At 36.4% G+C, this 12,500-nt stretch overlaps 1 protein-coding gene and 1 pseudogene across 1 annotated transcript in view; both read left to right on the forward strand.

The window, feature by feature from the left end:
* LOC109053278 (protein NLRC3-like) overlaps positions 1-12,500 on the forward strand; it is a 426,767-nt gene that overhangs the window by 27,696 nt on the left and 386,571 nt on the right. The window lies entirely within an intron of this gene.
* The window catches only part of LOC109073254, a 35,351-nt pseudogene continuing 24,828 nt past the window's right edge, over positions 1,978-12,500 (forward strand).

A 12,500-nucleotide genomic window follows, 5' to 3' on the forward strand; every position in this document is an offset into this window, starting at 1 on the left:
TCGTTCTGAATTTATAACATCACTGCTGACCTGCATTTTGAAATGTAAATCGAGTTATCATTTCCTCCCCTAAACAGTAAGCACCTCTCTCATAATAATGTGGTCAGTGAATTTATTTATATAATATAGAGGCTGATTACTATACTTGACAACTTTCTTTGGAAGGTGACTGAAGTAAGCAACAGTCATTTGTAAAAAATCAAAAAAGAGGGTTGAGAATGGCTCCATCTAGAGCTGGATGTGTGGCGTAACATCAAGGCTGCTGAAACTATGTGGGATATCATTATAAATGTCAATCAAACCTTCATTTCAGATGGGATGTGATTTTTCTTAGCCAGGCATAATTCTGCTTTAGTTCAGGCATGTGAAATGTTCTCTGTTTACAGTGAATTAATAAATGGGTGTTAATGGAGGACTACTGACCAACCATGCAGCTTATTATCTTATTTCTCTTTATGGCAATTTATTGACTGTATAAAGATTAAAGTTGTGCTATAACTAATACTTGAGTTCATTTGCTCATTTTCAGGGTGTAACACTGTAGGGAGCACAATGGGATTGGGTCAGTTTGACTGTATTATTAGTATATTTTCTATTCTTTCATTTATGTTTGTAAAATTGTTTCTTCTGAGTGTCTTGTGTCAAAGCTGCAAGTGCCTGAAGTGAAGTTATCCTTAAGGGAAAAGACATCACTACTGAGGTGAGTTTTTGTTTTCATTACATGTTGGCTCTGTGGTTGATCTATATTGATACACATATTCTATTTATGTGGATGAGGTCGTATGCAAATGTTCATCAACATGCAAAAGCACAATCATCCAGTCGACCACGGAGGCACTGGAGGGATTTTAGAGAGGTTTGCATGAAAGTAATGTACTCCTCCTTACGCAAATGATAAACGACGGATTACTGAAGCAGTGAAGTGAGTCGTCCTTATCTTAACTACCTCTGAAGACACTGATAGATTCATACACTGAGTTTTAGTTTGGTACTTTTCAAATGTCTTTTATGTATATATTTTAGTGTGTTTACCCTTGTCCCACAAATACAATTTCAATCTTGGTCAATGAAATCCATTACAAAAATGCTGTATATCACATTTTTTTTAAATGATGATAATCTAGACAAAGGTAAAACAAAATCCATTTCAATTATATTTATTATTATTATTTTTTAATTTGTTTATTTATTTATTTTGACTTTCCCACAGTTCTGCCCCAAACAGTTGTGTCCATATAAACTACATTTTAACCAAGAAGAGAACAGTGAAGCGATGAAGAGCTTGAGATGAAACACAAGACATGATGATGTGTCGAGACAAATTAAGAGGTAATTATCAGAATATCAGCAGAATGTAGAAATAAGCAGAATATTTTTTTTTTTCACCGCAAAATTTACCACACCGCAAGTTATATGTATTATAAATGTTCAATATTGTGTATTTTACATATGTAAAAAGAGCAAAGAATTCATTCCCCACAGAATGACTAAGGACAAAAACACAATTCTCTTGTGATTTTATTTATGTGTGTGTGTGTATATGTATGTATGTATATATATATATAATGTATATATATATATATATATATATATATATATGTGTGTGTGTGTGTGTGTGTGTGTGCGTGTGTGTCAGATATGAATCAGAGAGACCTTTATTGTCAAGTGTGTTTACACAAAGGAATTCTTCTTGGTGTCAGGAGCTACAAACATAGTTCAGACATACATATAGCCTAATTTTAGGAGATATAAAACACGAATAATAAAGAGAATAGATAATAGTTTATAAATAACAATATAGTAATAAAATATACAGAAAAGAAAAATGTCAGTAGACAGAATTGTGAATGTGCATATGTGCTATTTACAGATGAAAGTTTTGATAAGTTATATATGTGTGTGTGTGTGTGTGTGTGTGTGTGTGTGTGTGTGTGTGTGTGTGTGTATAGGCCTATATATATATATGACAGAGAGAGAGAGGGAGGGAATGAAGCAGGGCGTTCGTGTTCTCTCTCAAAGCCTTCGCGTTGAGACTCTCTCGCTCGCGCCTGCCGCATCGCATCCAGCACCAACGGGAATAGCGTTTCTCTCTCGTCAGGAAGCGACTCGCGTCCGTAACAGAGTAAATCGATCGGTTTCGGTGAACTGTTTTGATCGAAACGGCGAGGCCTGAGGCAGCGATGTCTCCGTGTGTCTCTGTTGTATGCAGCAGCAGCAGAATCCGTGACAGCCGCATCCTCCTCTGATCTGCTGATATCTGCTGGGATCTTCTGCACCTTCTCCAGCATCACAACAGCTGCCCTCTTCTCGTCATAATAAACAGAATATCCTGTTTTCACGAAGAGATTGTTTTTTTTCCCCTTTCTTTCTGTCGTGCACATGGTGAACGCAGGCTTTTTATTCATAAATACCAAACATTGTTTTTAGTCGTCGTGCATTTGTGATTTAGGCCGTGGGTTCGGTCACGGACGTCCACGGTGGGTTTCCGCGCTAAATGTCGCGGATGCTGTTGATTATCAGTCATTTGTTACGGATTTAAGCCGGTTTTAAAGGGGAGCGGCGCCAGGCGGGATTTTGCGTCCGCAGCAAACGACGCTCGATTTTTCCTTTTTATTAATATGACAATTTTTTTGATTTCAGTGAAAATTGTCTGCCAGACAAGGATCGCCCTTTGTATGGTCGTGGACGGGGAGCGGCGCCAGACGGGATTTTACGACATACAATATATATTCCCTCATTATTAATATTATAGCCTTTTCAGTGTTTAGTTTCCGATGAAAATCACCAGTCACCAGAAGAGGATCACCCTCAGCTCCCATTGCAATACCCTTGACGATCAACAGTTCGTCGCGTGAAGGCGAAACTGCGCGATTTTTAGTCGGAGCGCACGACGTCGAGTCGAAGATTTCCCGCTTGCGCTCATAATGACTAATAAACCAAAGCGACTGTCGCCTTCACTCATGGATGCTCGTAATGTTATATGGTAATTCGTCTTTTGGACAGGGTCAGGAGACTGTATTCACATTGGATTATATCGTCACCTGTGTTTATTATTCCTGCTGCGGGTTTGTGACTGAAGACGCTCCATAGGGTGGATTATTGAATACCATGTTTTTGGCCCTTTTATCGTCTGGAAAGATGGCAGCTGATTAAATTTTAATCTTGATGCATTCTGGCGACACGGGAGGAGAAGAGGAGAAACAAGTGAATCGGGGAGGAGAGGAGAGAGGAGAGGGAGAGGAGAGGATGTAGGGTGGATACAGAAGGTAAGAATGAATGAATGAATGAATGAACGACTGTCAGTGTGTCTTCAGTTCAGTCCTAAACACACACATTTTCATACACATATCACTGTCCGCACACCTTAACTTAGCCATGTTATTGAACACATAGATCACAATTATATTATTTTTTCCACTAGTATTTTAAAATTTACAGAAATAAAATATATATAGAGTGTGAATCAAGGTAAATTTGGACAGCTTTTGCCATTGAGATAACCAAATGGCCCAATTATCCTTAATTTACATCTGAGGATACATTGTGCATACACTATCACTGTAAGCGCACATTCTGCATGCTCAGACCTATATATCATGCACACACACACACACACACACACACACACACACACACACACACACACGTTGTGGTCATTTTTCATTGGCTGTAAATTGAGTTACAGGCCAAAGGCGAGCCGTACGCTGCGGCGCGTGAGTGGTGTGTAAATGTGCTGGCGCCACTGACTGCTGGTGCATTCTGACAGACCTCCATCTCTCCATCTTTCCCCACCCAACATCTCCTCCATCTCCCACACAAGCCGTAGCTTTCTCCTGAGAAATGCATGAGCCCCAACTATTGCATTTGGATAAGCTTTGAGTGAGTTTAATCTGGAAAAACACCCCTTTGTTTGTCCTCTTTGGGAAAATGATTCATAAATAAAATGCTTTCATAATGTTGTCTTCTAAACATGGCGAGTGTTTTCTTTTAAGGTTTGTGTTGATCTGTCTATTAGTACGTCTGTGGTACAGTATGTCCCCTTTAGAAAGATAAGTGTACATGCTTACCTACATTTTGAGGATAAATTAGTAGTACTTATTTAAGCCCGGTCTTTAGGATTGGTTTTAGACCATATAAAAACAAAAAAAGTCCTCTTTTGTCCCCAGTCACATAATTAAGTGGACGATTATGTGTTACTGTGTTTAAGAGGCAGATATATGTAGAAATGAGTGTGTGTTTAAAAAGGAGCATGTAATGATCTTGTGAAGACTCACGGATGGTTGAGCGAGCAAAGATTCATATCCAAACACATGCAAAAACACTGGTTACTGGTCAAAGCAAATGGATGAAGAGCAGAAAATAATCCCATATGTCTGTTGTTGGCTTATTGGTATCACAGTATATCTATAGATTCTGCTTGTGATGAAGAGGTTTGTGCAGCAGTAGAATAAACTCAGACGTTTAGTCATAAATAGATAAATACATAGACACAGACCAGTTGACCCCTGAGCTGGTGGTCATTCATTTATCCTTTACATTTGCGGTTGTATTTATAGCATTAGATAAATGGCTATTATTTGTGTATCCTTCTTGTTTTGCCGTCTCAGGAGTTTTGGTGTTCCTGTTGTAAAAAATACTTTCTCTTATCCCAGTGTAGTGTGCAGAATCAGAAGCCATTTATAAGCTGATCTCCATGAGAATTGTAATCTGCTGTGCTTTCAAAGTATTAGTGTTTGGGAAACCTGTTTGAGAACAGCCATTATTTATTTATTTTTTTGTTTTTGTGTTTTTTGCTGTTGCTTGAGGTGCACAAAGTCATCATTGGTTTAAATGTGTTACGCTCTCATAATCAGTCTGTTTCCTTCGGGACAATCACATTAGATTGTTAGAATATCTCAAATGTCACTTGGCCAGTCTGGACTGTAATTTAGGCCTGACATATACAATTGAATTAAAACAGAGTGAAGAGTTGAAATAGGAGAATCATTATGTAGTCTGTTACCATCAGTGGTGGACAAAATGGGTTTTTGTTAGAATGAATAACTAATTGGCAGTGTTATTGCAATGTTAATATTTTTGCTAGGCCTGCTGGTTTATACATTTTTCTAGGTCTAGTGCAATCCTTATGTTGTTGTATTTATTTATTTTCTAAGTAGCTGTTATATAATTGAGTCAGCCAGTCATTACTGAAAATAAACCTCTTTAGCTTTGACTGGATGCAAGACCTGATCCATCTGTCGGTGTTTATTTGGCTATAATAATCAGTGTTCGTCAAGAGTTTGGACACTTCTGCTCTTTTTTTTTTTATTATGACTGTTGAACACTGTATGCTTTTGCTTCACTATCCGGTCCAAACTGCCCATTTAAAGACATGTTAATGTAAAGATACTCATATTATTGTTTGTCTGCAGAACTGCTGTTCATGCATTTAAGCAAAAGTCTTTAGTACGAAGGATTTTACAATTATGAGACACATAAATTCAGTTTGAACTTGTGATTGGAAGTATATAATATGCATACCTAGGATATAGTACAGTTTCATGATTGCAGCCATAAAATGCACATAAATCTTGAAACTGAAGTATTATATATTTTGTTTATAACATTATTTTGTTCTTCAGTCACAGAGAAAGTTATCAGCCACTGCTAATAATCTGAAAGTATTTTTCTATATATTATCTACCATACTACTGTATCAGAGCAATCTTTAATGTCGCTTTTCAGCTTCATTAGCAAGAAGCAATGTGAACAGACTGCCGTGTATTTTTGGTAAAGCGTGCATGTGAGGAAATTTTTGTGATGTTTCATTAAAGTGTTTTGTCTTTTGTTTTTATTTGAGTTCATCAGTCCCTCTTATTTATCACCAATCAATCAATTCCTGAATCAATTAAAACAATTCTCATTAAATATCCTGTTTCTCTTGGAAACATGTCACACTGCGAAAGTAAAATAGATTGTGAATGTACTTTGATGTTGACTTTCAGACAGACTGCAGTGGTGTACTCTTCTGTGTGTGTGTGTGTGTGTGTGTGTGTGTTGTGTACAGTGCTGATGAGAGTGGTGTGTTTGTTTATGTCTCTGACACAGAGGGTGAATTCAGAACAGAGGAGTTTTCTCAGCATGAGGGTGAATTATAGCAATTACTCTCGGCTGATTATTACACACAATCACGCTCAGACGCTCTGAAGTGTCGGGAAACTCTCCAGATGAAGCTCTGCACTGTTGTGTTTGATTCTTGCCGTTCCAGTAGCGAGTGCTTGACAAACGCAGGTTTTGATCACAACTGTGAATTTGTGCGCACTGACACACGAAGACAGCAATATTTGCCTGGAACTCGTCCTCGTTTATCTCACAACACACTTTCATGAACCGCTTCTGTTATCTGTGAGAGTGCAACACAGCCGGACTTTAATTAGACTTTGACATTTAATTACACTTGAAGGCAAATTCATCTTTAGTAGTCATAGAATAACATTTGTGTCTCATGAATGTTTTCAAAGATACATATACTGTTCAAACACAATAATCTTCCATTTTACTGATATCGATTAAACCTTAATTGAATTAAACCTTATTAAAATGTATTCTGCTTGAGGATAAACCCTGGACAGAGAAGATATGATTTGTTTTTCTCTGCATGACTTGCACTAATTAGTTTAACTTATATTCTGACAGTGAAAATGAAAATTGCGTTATTTATGGAGTGTGTGTATGCAATTGTAATTCCAAATGTGAGAGTCTGGTTAATGCATGAATCATGATAAATGTAATATATGTGATATATTAAACTGAACCCGGGTTACTGTAGTTAACTAAAACAACAACCATACAAAAACATGTTAATTACTTGAAATTATATTTTATATACAGTACAGACCAAAAGTTTGGAAACATTACTATTTTTAATGTTTTTGAAAGAAGTCTCTTCTGCTCATCAAGCCTGCATTTATTTGATCAAAAATACAGAAAAAAAAATTAATATTGTGATATATTATTACAATTTAAAATAATTGTTTTTTAAATTTATTATACTTTAAATTATCATTTATTTCTGTGATGCAAAGCTGACATTTTTAGGATCATTATCACATGATCCTTTAGAAATCATTCTAATATGATGATTTCATTATCAAAGTTGGAAACAGTTCTGCTGCTTAATATTTTTTCTTTTTTTGTGATACTTTTTTATGATACTTTGATGAATAAAAAGTTAAAAAAAATAAAAATAAAAAGAAGAAGCTATGTTTTTAAAATATAAATATTTTGTAATAACAATATACACTACTGGTCAGTAATTTGGGCTCAGTATTTTTTTTTCTTTCTTTTTTTTTATAAAATCAATACTTTTATTCAGCAAGGATGTGTTAAATTGATAAAAAGTGATAGTAAAGAAAATATATTATTAGAATATATATTATTAGAATTTTTTTTTTTGAATAAATGCAGTTCTTTTGAACCTTTTATTCATCAAATATATTAGACAGCAGAACTGTCTCCAACACTCATAATAAATCAGAATATTAGAATGATTTCTAAATGATCATGTGATAGACTGGATGTTACATGTGACACTGAAGGCTGGAGTAATGATGCTGAAAATTCAGCTTTGCATCACAGGAATATATATATTTTTTTATATAAAAGTATATTCAAATAGAAAACTATTATTTTAGGTTGTAATAATATTTCACAATTTTTGATCAAATAAATGCAGTCTTGATGAGCAGAAGAAACTTCTTTCAAAAACATTAAAAATAGTAATGTTTCCAAACTTTTGGTCTGTACTGTATATATATATATATATATGTGTGTGTATATATATATATACACACATACATATACACCTGGCTCGACGTTCGTGGGATTTGAGGTACTCTTGCCACGTACACATTACCCTGCATCGACCCCAAATGCCCGTTAGCCCTGCTCAACCTAGATTGCATGTCCGTAGCGGTGGGGTAAACTCGCTGGACCTCCGCTCTTTGGAATACTCTCGCTGCCCACAGGCTGCGGTTTATTCAAACGCAAAAGTGGCCCTGTTCAATAGCAGGTCAGTGTCTAACAAGACTTTCATTCTGAATGACTTTTTTTATCATCACAATCTGGATTTTCGGTTTTTAACCGAGACATGGATTAGCGCTGGAGTTGGCCAGTCATCTGTTTTTAGTGAACTTTGCCCAACTAATTGTTCATTTATTAGCACGCCGAGGTGCGTTGGAAGAGGAGGTGGTGTGGCTCTTGTTTTTAGGAACAATTTAAAACTACGGACACTGTTTGCAGGTAGTTTTTCCACCTTCAAACTGCAATGTGTAATTGTAGAATCTGTTATGTCACCATTGGTTTGTGCACTGATCTATAGGCCCCCTAAGCCTGACAAAGACTTTATAACTGAAATCTCTGACCTTCTTTCTCATTTTGTGTCACTGTACGATCGTCTCCTTATGCTTGGTGACTTTAATATTCATGTTTGCTGTCCGGATAGACCTATGGTTAGCGAATTCTGTAGTGTAATAGATGCCTTTGGCCTTACGCAACATATAGATAAAGCTACTCATAAACTGGGACATACACTTGTTTTAATTTTGTCGTATGGATTTAATGTTGATAATATTGTGACTGAGGAGGCCACTTTCTCTGATCATAAGCCCATTGCATTTGACATCACCCTTTTCAGTCCCCTGCAAACTGTCAGAGTTCAGGATCATTACTCGCACTAGGAGGTGCGAGCACATTACCCCCATTTTGGCCTCCTTGCATTGGCTCCCAGTTCCTTTTAGGGTTCAGTTTAAAGTGTTATTGTTTGTTTTTAAGGCACTAAATGTGCTTGCCCCAACCTACAGCCATACTCAGTTCAAAGGTCACTGAGATCCTCAAACAAAGGGCTCCAGATATTAGATCTGCCCCCTCCATTGCTGCATTCAAATCCAGGTTAAAAACTCATTTTTATTCCTTGACCTTCCTTGTTCCCTAACCTGGTACTTCTGTTTGTTTTCTGTATCTCTGTCTTGTGTGCCCTGATATTGAAGGCTTTATTTTTATTTAATTATGATTATTGATTCTATGTGTTTTTATTTTATTTTTTTTATTATTGTCTTTTTAGTTATTCATTGTACAGCACTTTGGTCAGTTTGCGCTTTGTGTAAATGTGCTTTATAAATTAAAATTACTTTCTTACTTACTAAAAAATATATTAAAACTTTAACTAAAATGAAAATGGAAAATAGAGAAATTCAACCAATTCGAAATATTTATAAAACCTACAATAGTGTTCAATGATTCTAAAATAACTGCACTGAACAACCCATATTGTCAACCACAAATTTAAAAAATAATTATTCATAATTGTTTTTAATAATTAATAATGTGTTTTTCTCTTTTGTGTGTGTGTGTGTGTGTGTGTGAGGGTGTGTCAGTCTCCAGTGTTTTGGTGGAGCTAAAGTAGAAGGTGTTATTTGCGCAAGTCACTGAGTCATTAGGGATCCAGTGTGTGTGTGTGTGTGTGTGTGTGTGTGTGTGTGTGTGTGTGTGTGTGTGAGATCATGAGGGACACAGCGAGACAGATGCAGGAGAAACAGTGACTCGTGAGCTCTGATGGACAGACAGATACAGCTGTCTGACATTAAGTTTCACACTTTCACAGGGTCACAGGTGTGAGTGAAGTGTATGTCATGTGACTGATGCCTGTGACATCATACTGAGCATGTTTGACAAGAAAATACAATTTCAGTCTTTCTACTTCAAAAATGCAGTGTTTAATTGAATGTCTTACTTGCCATTTCTTCGTAATTCTCTGTGAAATTTACTAACAATTTCTGAAATCCATCACCAGATTTGTATCTGCACTTGCTGAACCATAAACAGGTGATGTGTAGTTATAGTGTATAAGCAGTAATCCAGTGTGTTTGTGTGCTGTGGAGGCGCATCAGCACACAGGCTGGGGATTGGCTGATCTTCAGCTGTCCGTCCGTGTTTTGGCCGCTTCACTTCATTCAGTGACAGAGACGAACTGTGTGTTTGAGGGTGTGGATGGCGTCTGAAGTGTGACGCTTGTGTCTAGACTGATCAATCGTACAGGGCTCTCTCTCTCTCTGTGTGTGTGTGTGTGTGTGTGTGTGTGTGTGTGTGTGTGTGTGTGTGTGTGTGTGTGTGTGTAGCCAACTTTATTTAGCCTGTATCATGTTTCTGATTTCCATAAGGCAATCTAAATGTGTGTCCTCTTCATTTGTTTAGAATCAGTGTGTGTGTGTGTGTTTGTGTGTGTGTGTGTGTGTGTGTGTGTGTGTGTGTGTGTGTGTGTGTGTGTGTGTGTGTTTGTAGCTACTTAACCATATTTAAGGGATAGATTTGTATCAGATGTGAGCTAAAACTGACAAAGCCTGCTTTTGAGGATGCCCGCATTTGTAAAAACAGTATAATATGTGTGTATATATATATATATATATATATATATATATATATATATATATATATATATATATATATATATATATATATATATAGATAGATAGATAGATAGATAGATAGATAGATAGATAGATATAATGCATAAAGTTTTCTGTTAGTGTTTTGGTAAGGTTATAGTATTTAGAACTATGTATATAAAATAAATAGAAGTCTATGCAGTTTCCCAATTTAGATAAATGAGGAAGTGTGTATGTGTCATTCCTATTATATTCATTATATTTATCTAGTGATTATATATGAGTTATAAGATTATGAGTCAAGTGTTACTGCTTACACCATTTTTAGGGTTGTCTTTTGAATTTTGTCAGTACTTTGTCCATTTTACAATCATTTAAGCGGCTTTTTAATTTTTGTTTTTTTATTTGACAATATGTGAAAAATGGAAAACTTTCGAAACGTTAACAGATCACATTTTAACCACATCTTCCAGTGATTAATCATTATTTACATTTATACATTTTAGAAGATTTATCAACATAAAAATAACTTGAAAAAGCTGAGATTGTAATAAAAGCACACAAACTCTTATTATCTGTTGTTTAGAAGCTAATGTGAATTCTTTATGATGTACAGACTCAGCTTTATAGCAGTATGTGTCGTATTAACAACACAAGTTCTGACTAGCTTTGACTTTGCGTTCGCTCCAGTTTTTGCAAATGTAATTTCTAATATTACATTTATCTCGTGGATATTAATGTGGATCTAATATTAATATATAGAATGCATTTAACATACTATGGTTGGATTATTTGCACAAACATTTTGTAGATTTTTCTTCTGAAATCATTGGTAATATATCGTCTTGCATTGCTAGACATTGATCAGGAGCCTGATGTGAAGCGGAGCCAGTTATTATACGGCTGCTTAGTGAATTAATAAATAGAAAATGGACATAAACTATTGATTTGAGTCTAAATGATTTTATTATGTGAGAAGAATGAGAGAGGAGTGATACGTGAGACATGGAGATGAATTATTGAGGAGTGATACGTGAGCGTGAGACGATCACAACTAGCATTTATAACGTGTGTTTCTGTTATGGCTTGGAGTGATACGTGAGACATGAAACTAGCTTTTCTGTTAGGCCGTGCTGAAGCCTGAGGAAGGATTTTAGCTCTGGTCCTGGTGTGAGTCTATGCTGGTGTGGGGGAGTTGTTTTTGTATCGTCTTATTTTGTGTCGTGGGCCGCAGGGGGTTCACAGCACTGCTAACTGTGGAAAAGAAATGAGACATAGATCATAGCAGGACAAAACCAGCCTGGACGCACAGAACAGAGAGAGAAACACAAATGAGTTAGAGACGGGAATCGCCTCAGCCACCGCAGCCCTTATTTCAGCGTTGCCATGGCGACTGTACATCGAGAGACGGTTGCCAACCAATCAATGTGTGTGCGAGTTACTGATCCTTAACTAATAATATTTTTTCCCAGACGGACTGGAGTGGTGTGTATTACTGTGATGTTTTTATCCGCTGTTTGGACTCTCATTCTGACGGCACCCATTCACTGCAGTGCATCCATTGATGAGACACTGATGCAATGCTACATTTCTACAAACCTGATGAAGAAACAAACTCATCCTGATCTCTGAGCAAATAAACGTGAAACCTTGGATACATTGGTGTGCTTTCAGGATTATATTTTCCAGATATATCCACCCATGAACCTTTATATGAGGAATGAGGATGCAGTGTATGATATTGTGACTGTATTTCCGTTGACTGAGGCTGCAGGTTTGAGCTCAAACGGTATCGAGCTGGAGAGCAGCTCCCGCTATGACAGTATTGGAGCCTGATGATCAATAGACGCATCAATAAACACAGCGATCATATTAGTATGAGCACTGACCTTCTTAACTGCAATTAAAATGCATTATCCTCTCGTCTGAATGTAAATGACGAACTAAATTTGATTGTGAAGAGTGTGACGTAAATCTGATTTACTAACGTGAACCAATCAGCTTAGATGCAACAGTCGAGGAGTTATTTCATCATATAACAAGTTAAATACATATAAAATATATAACTGGAGTTTGAGT

Source organism: Cyprinus carpio, chromosome A1 (genome assembly GCF_018340385.1).
Source record: "Cyprinus carpio isolate SPL01 chromosome A1, ASM1834038v1, whole genome shotgun sequence".
Lineage (NCBI taxonomy): Eukaryota > Metazoa > Chordata > Actinopteri > Cypriniformes > Cyprinidae > Cyprinus > Cyprinus carpio.